Below are 8,568 nucleotides of genomic sequence, written 5' to 3' on the forward strand. Positions count from 1 at the left end.
TTCTTTCAACTTGGTCTACCATTAAATATCAATTAGTTTTATAGCACTTTTACCATGCTCCATTTAAAAGGAATTTTTAAAAAAAATTTTAATGTTTCTTTAAATTTATTTTTGAGAGAGAGAGAGAAAGAGAGAGAGCAAACTGGGGAGGGGCAGAGATAGAGGGAGACACAGATCCAAAGCAGGCTTCAGGCTCCAAGCTGTCAGCAAAATGCCCCACGCGGGGATCCAACTTATGATCTGAGAAATCATGACCTGAGCTGAAGTCAGACGCTCAACTGACTGAGCCACCCAGGCGCCGATAAAAGGAAAATATTTTAGTGTTTTCCCTTTGAACACAAATAATATAACAAGAGGTACCTTACTTACTCTGAGAAAGAAGACTGTATCTCTGATTCACTTTCTCCTGAGAAATATGTATTCATAAGAATATTTTGAACATGTATTTTTAATTATTTATATTTCTGGCATAATATTTAAGAAATGTGTTTATTAATAACTTTTTCATTCAATTTCTGCCTTGTCAGTTTTATGCTTGAAAGATCTAAAACTTTATAAAAAGAGATATATCTTACAATAGTAGTTGATAGGTTGGATGAAGGATCTAAGTGTCTATCAAAATGCAGAGCATAGTATGAAATAGTCTTAATTTTTACTTTAATGTTAACCAATTTGGAATTTTAATTAATAGTTTTCTGAGATAGAACAAGATTAGGCATAGAAGACACTCTACTACAATAAATAAGTAGATGATACAAGTGCATTTTGACAAAGTAAACAAACACCCGAACAATATGTTTTCAAAGAAATTTCAAAAAGAGAATTGTAGACATCTGTCAAAGGAAACATCAACGTTTTTACAGATTGCCTTTGATCAACACTGATAAATAATAATTTTAATCTAGAAAGTTGAAAAATGGAAACAAGATGATGTAAAAATAGATTACTGACAGCTCATTAAATATGTTTCACACTTTGCTTATTAACCTCACCCTATTCATGGTTCCCCCCCCCACCACCCATTTGTAGACAGCTTTGGCTCTTCAAGTCAGTGGAAAATGACTAGTGTATAATCATACCACCAATTCATTCCACCCCAATAGAAAATAAGTGTTTGGACAGCTGGGCCAAATTCTTCAGGAATTTAGTACACTGTATATGGGTCCCCACTAAGACAGTGAAAGATCTCTATGTAGAAAACTATAAGACATTAATGAAAGAAATTAGACACAGAAAAAAAGGAAATATATCCATGTTCATGTAATAGAAGAGTTAATATTGTTAAAATGTTTATACTACTCAAAGTGACCTCCAGGTTCAGTGGAATCCCTATCAAACTTCCAATGGTATTTTTTTTCACAGAAATAGAAAAACAATCCTAAAATTCATATAAAACCACAAGACCTCAAATAGCCAGAGAAATATTCAATAGGAAGGACAAAGCCGGTGGCATGACATTTCCTGATTTCAAATTACATTATAAAACTACAGTAATCAGAAGAGTATAGTACTGACATAAAAACAGATATAGACCAATGGAAAAGAATAAAGCTCCTAGAAATAAACTCATAGTTCAAACTATGGTTTATTCTTTTTTGACAATGATGCCAAGAATAAACAACAGGGAAAAGGTAGTCTTTTAAATAAAAAAGTGTTGGGAAAATGGATATAAGAAAGAAAGAAAGAAAGAAAGAAAGAAAGAAAGAAAGAAAGAAAGAAAGAAAGAGTAAGAAAGAAAAAGGGAAAGGGAAAGGAAAGGAAAGGAAAGGAAAGGAAAGGAAAGGAAAGGAAAGGAAAGGAAAAAATAAATCAAGAGATGCATCAAATGCAAAAATTAGCTCAAAATGAATCGACTACTTAATTGTAAGACCCAAACCCATAAAACTGGTAGAGTAAATCACAGAGGAAATCTTGACATTGGTTTGGACAATGAGTTTTTGTATATGACACCAAAACATAGGCAAAAAATAAGCAAAAATAAAAAAGTGGGATTACATTAAGCAAAAAAGCTTCTGCACAGCAAAAGAAACAATCAGCAATATAAAAAGGAAATCTATGGAACAGGAGAAAAGATTTGCAAACCGTATATCTTTTAAGGAGTTAATATCCAAAATATATAAGGAACCCATACAACTCAATAATAATAATCTAATTACTGTGGGCAAAGGATCTGAATAGACATTTCTCCAAAGAAGACATACTAATGTCAAATAAGTATATGAAAAAGCACTCAATATTAGTAATTATCAAAGAAGCATAAATTAAAACAATGAGATATCATCTCATACTTGTTAGGATGGCTACTATTAAAAAAAAGCAAAAGATAATAAGGGTTGGAGATGATGTGGAGAAAAGAACACTTGTACATTGTTGGTGCAAACATAAATTGGCACAATCATTACGGAAAACAGTATAGATGTTTCTCAAAAAATTAAGAATAGAATTACTACCTGATTAGAAATACAACTTCTGGGTGTATACCTAAAGGAAATAAAATCAGGACCTTAAAGAGATCTGCACCCACATATTTATTATAGCATTAACAACAGCCATGACAGGGAAACACCCTAAATGCTCATTGATAGATAAATGGATAAAAAAAATGTGATATATACATGCAATAAAATATTATTCAGTCCTAAAAAGAAGTAAATCCTACCATTTGGGGCAACATTAATGTACCTGGAAAGTATTATTATAAGGAAATAAGTTAGAGAAAGACAAATAAATAATTGTATATATTAATTTTAGTAATATAATATTACTAATACGTGGAATCTAAAATAGTCAAACTTATAAAAGCAGAGAGTAGAATGGTGATTTCTAAGATCTGGAGAGTAGGAGAAAATTGGAGGTGATGCTTAAAGGGTACAAAGTTTCAGTTATGCAAGATAAACAAGTTCTGGAGGTCTGCTATTCAGTACAGCTTACAGTTAACAATATTGTTAAACTTAAAATACATGATATATGGGGGCACCTGAGTGGCGCAGTTGGCTAAGTTTTGAACTTCAGCTTGGTCGTGATCTCACAGTTCGTGGGTTTGAGCCCTGTATCATGCTTTTTGCTGACAGCTCAGAGCCTGGAACCTGCTTCGGACTCTGTGTCTCCCTCTGTCTCTGCTTCTCTCCTGCTCATACTCTATCTCTCAAAAATAAATAAAACGTTAATTTAAAAAATATATATGATATATGACATATAATAGATAAAATATAAAATATAGATGATAGATTTTAGGTTGTATTTTTACCACATACATGAAAAAATATATATGTAAATATATAATAATAATTAAAGGGTTGAAAGATACTTTGAGAGAGCCAAAGCATAAGAGACTCTTAAAAACTGAGAACAAACTGAGGGTTGATGAGGGGTGGGTGATGGATATTGAGGAGGGCACCTTTTGGGATGAGCACTGGGTGTTGTATGGAAACCAATTTGACAATAAATTTCATATATTGAAAAAAAATAAAAAAAACATAAAAAAAAGAAAGATACTTCGAAAGTTGATAGATATGTTTATGCCTTTGATGGTAGTGACAGTTTCATGGGTGTATAATTATACCCAAACTCATTAAGTTATATATATGAAATATGTACACCTGTCTGCATAGCAATCATACCTCAATAAAATGGTTAAAAATGAGGTAACCCACAATTTTAGGGGAGTTTGGAAGAAAGTAGAGTCAGGAGCTGGTCTATATACTGATTGCAAACAATATGTTTGTCTCTACAAAGTTTAAGTTATATGTGGTGGGAATAAGGAAAAAATAACAAGAAAAAGTGAATGACATATGGGTTAAATTTTTATGATTTCAGACTTTAAGTGATGCAAGTTGAAGACATAGGAAAGTTAGCTAAAGTAGGATTGAAGTGAGACACTTTAAGTTTTAAGGCGTGTTTAGTCTAATGTTAGCAAAATTATCCAAACTCTTAAAAAAAAAGCATAAGAAATTATTGCCCAGTACAGTTCTGAGCATGACATTTTATTAAATAGGCAATTTAAAACTCTTAGGCAGAGATTAATTTACAGATTTTTTGTGTGGTAGAGATTGGAATAATACTGAAACATGGAGCCAAATACATTGTGGTTTACTGTCCTATTGAACATTATGTAAGTTTGTATCCAACTCAGTAAATCTTTCTTAAAATTTATTGATTAAATTGCTTGCATAGGGGTGCATGGGCGGCTCATTCGGTTAAGCATCTAACTCTTAATATTGGCTTAGGTCATGATCTCATGAGATAGAGCCCCACCTTGGGCTCAGTGTTGACAGCAAGGAACCTGTTTGGGATTCTCTCCCTCTCTATGCCTCTTCCTTACGCCTTCTCTCAAAATTAAAAAAAAAAAATAATAATAATATACTTTTATTTTTAAAAATTTTTAATGTTTATTTATTTTTGACAGAGAGAGAGAGACAGAGCATGAGCGGGGGAGGGGCAGAGAGAGAGGGAGACACAACATCTGAAGCAGGCTCGAGGCTCAGGGCTGTCAGCACAGAGCCTGACGCCGGGCTCGAACTCACAGATTGTGAGATCATGACCTGAGCTGAAGTCGGACGCTCAACCGACTAAGCCACCCAGGCGTCCCTATAATAATATACTTTTTAAATTTTTTTTAACGTTTATTTATTTTTGGGACAGAGAGAGACAGAGCATGAACGAGGGAGGGGCAGAGAGAGAGGGAGACACAGAATCGGAAACAGGCTCCAGGCTCCGAGCCATCAGCCCAGAGCCCGACGCGGGGCTCAAACTCACAGACCGCGAGATCGTGGCCTGGCTGAAGTCGGACGCTTAACCGACTGCGCCACCCAGGCGCCCCAATAATATACTTTTTAAAAAGCAAAGTAGCTACATGGTTGTTATTACAGTAAGATTTGTATACATCATTTTTTTTCTTGTTTGCCTTCTCAACAAATAATTTAAGCATAATTGAAATAATTAGCTTACATACAGCCCAGTGCAAATATGTTGTGGATTATTTGAGACAGAATTCATTCTAATTTTTCATTGGAAAGACAAATATTTCCTAATTTGGATTATGATAAACACCACCCTATCTATAAAGGATATTTGTATACCATCTCTAATGTCAGATTTAGATTATTGCTAGCAGGATTAATTGAAAGTAGTCTAACCTAGCCTAAGACCAAAATGTAGTAAACCTGTGGCTTAGACTTTTCATTCTAAAACAAATACGTATAATTGGACACCTGGCAATATTCACAATTAGTTTCACTTCACATAATTTCTTTGACATTTTATTATCATCAACACCATCAAGTAACTTGATAACGATCTTTTCTGTTGTCACACAGTTTGAAAAACGTTCAATTTCCATGTATTTCTAGCCTTCATGGGACAAAAATTATAAGACAAGCACAGTAATATAGAGTGAAAATATATTTTCACTGTATCTTGTTCTAATGTGTTTTACTATATATATATGTATACATATATGCATATGTATACATATACATATATGTATATATGTATACATATATATATGTCTTTAAGGCCTCTAAATTAAAATTAAAATGTTTTATTACCTGCAGGACATTATTTAATCTATAAACATTTTTTTTTTATATGTTTATTTATTTTTGAGAGAGAGAGTCAGAGCATGAGCGGGAGAAGGGCAGAGAAAGAGAGAGACACAAAATCCAAAGCAGGCTCCAAGCTCCCAGCTGGCAGCACAGAGCCCAACTTGGGACTCAAACTCATGACCCATGAGATCATGACCTGAGCTGAAGTCGGACACTTAACTGATTGAGCCACCCAGGCACCCCTAAAATTTTTTTATTTTTAAATGTGTTGAATAATAATCCAAAGATGTATTGCTTTCTCTCTGCCCCTTCTACCCTACTCTTTCTCTCTTATTAGATAATCGTTTCTTTTAAATTATGGTTTTGTCTCTAATTTGAATATGATGAAATCATATTGCATCAATCATAATACTCAATATGTTGATATAATTATGAAATATATCATATATAGTATATATAAAAACATGCATATGTACGTATACATGTTTATATGAACATCTCTCTCATAGTGTAAAATGTAAACACTTTTATCCACTCTGCTGTTTTTGATTAATCATTTGCTATGAAGATCATGCCATTGTATTACCTAGCACTACTCTTACCGTATTCTTTTTGTTATAGTTTACAGTATTCTATTTTCTTAATGCACCATTGTTTATTCAGTCAGTCTCCTATTGATGGTCATTTGCTCTGCTTTCAGGCTTTTGCTATTACCAGGCACCTTATACTTACTGTGATTTCATATTTTTCCTTGTGGATCTTTACGACAAATTCATGGAATAAAATTGTTGAGCCAAATAGGAAGAAGATGTGCGTATTTAGTTATTGTCAAATTCTCCTTTACAGAGATTATATAAATTTTTATTATTATCATGTGAGAATTGTCCATCATTTTGTCAAATAAGAACACTTTCAAACTTTTAAAATTTTTTCCAGGATGCCTGGGTGACTCAGTTGGTTGAGTTTCCGAGTCTTGATTCCGGCTCAGATCATGATCCCAAGGTTGTGGGATCAAGCCCAGCTTCAGGCTCCACACTGAGTGTGGAGCTTGCTTGAGATTCTCTCTCTCTCTGCACCTCTCCCCTGCTCTCAATCTCTTAAAAAAAATTGCTAATCAGATGGGTGAGAAATGTTATCTTAATTTATGTTAATTTTAATTTTTATTTCTCTCATGTTTAAAGAGTCTTAGAATTTTTTCATATGGTTAAAAATCCATACATTTTGTTTTTATTTCTAGTCTATTTTTTCTTTATGGCTACTGCATGTATTTTCAATTTTTACACATCTTTTATATATGTGAATTATTAGATTTTTTATCTCTGATATACATTGTTTCATCTAGTTTCTCATTTTTCTTCTATTGATATTTGCCATGTAATTTAAAAATATGCACATTTGTTAATGTCCCTCATTGATTCTAATTTTTATCATGCAGTTTTAAAAATGTATATACTTTTGTATATATTTGCATTTTTTTATAATAAAAAGGTTTAAAAAGGTAGTATCCTTAGTTGTGTTATAAACATTTACATTATTTTCATTTGTGATGGCCACTGTGCAGAGTGCTTGCTCTACAAAGATTTTCAGACATGTCCACAAAAGATTCTGCAAGTTGGATTCTATAATTATTCCATGTGCGGAGCAAGAAAAGCAAAACTCACAAATTTTAAAACAAATTGCTCAAAATCAATTAAAAAGATACAACAATATTAGAATTTAAAATCATATGTATGACTTTTGAACCCTCACTCATAACCTTCAACATAATGAATAGAAACAGTATATATGCTATTTCCCAATTTTCCTCTTTTAAAATACAATATTAAAAATGTCTTTCATACAACCCTTATTTTGCTTAGAAAATTGTGGAGTCAATATATATGTTATTTTTTGAGAAGTCAGATTGCTTAATTTAGGTTAGGTTCAGAAAATATTAGTATATGTGAAAAAATGCAATTATTTTGCTTATATGGTTGGTTCAGCTAATAATGAAAGTTAAGCCTAAAAATGTGAACAAGGATACTTCCAGAGTATAAATGAATGCTATTAATTTATGGAGTAAAAGTTATTGTTACCTGAGTTAATTAATTTCTAAATAGTAACATTTAGCTTCTTTTTAAAAACAAATTTCCAGAAAAATCAAGATCCTCCCTATATAGAAGGGCAAGTTTTAACTTGGTTTTAAAACATATTCTTCTTCTTGAATTCTTTAAGAAGCAGTGATAGCTAAAGCTTCTATAAATATTGCGTACATTTAAACAAGTCTCTTTGTTTTCTCCAGGATTGTAAATAATTGATTAGCAGCCCATAAATGTGTTCCTAAAAGCTAACAGTGCCTTACTTAACACTACCGTGTCAGTGATAATGATGCTGAAATAGGACTCGGGATGAAAAGACAGTGGGGATTTACTGCCTGTGTGATGTGTAGGCAAATAAACCTGTATAAATTTGCATTTTGGCTTCACTTTAATGCTGTTATAAACCACTTGTATCTTTAAAATAAAAAGAGGCCAATGTACTGCATATGTGATTTGCTACTTTTTTGATCTACTATGTGTAGATCATGAGTTTGGTTTAAATGAGATCAATGATAGTTTGTCCTCATTTAAAAAGCATCAGAGATGATTAGATAATGCAGGCCACCATGTTAGAATATTTGTCTGTAATAGAATGTATTCTTACATTTCATAAAAGAAGCACTTGATTTGTCTGATTTGTGAGCAGTTTTGAAATCTTTCTAAAGGTTCTAAAAGGATCTAGACAGCAACTAATAATCAATAATAACAGACAAATAAGTGAAAACTTTCCCTATTTTGCCTACCACTTGTATTTAAGATGCAGAGAATAAGCCTTGTGATTGATTAGAAATATTGGCTAAGCCATTAAGAAGCTACATGGCACCATATCCCAATTATAACATAGTTCAAATGCCTTACAAACACACTGGACTCTTAAGACAGAATTTCTATCATCCCTTAGTTTTTTACTCTCTATCTAGGGCACACAGGTACTAAATTAAGCACTG

Source organism: Prionailurus bengalensis, chromosome B1, assembly GCF_016509475.1.
Source record: "Prionailurus bengalensis isolate Pbe53 chromosome B1, Fcat_Pben_1.1_paternal_pri, whole genome shotgun sequence".
Taxonomy (NCBI): domain Eukaryota; kingdom Metazoa; phylum Chordata; class Mammalia; order Carnivora; family Felidae; genus Prionailurus; species Prionailurus bengalensis.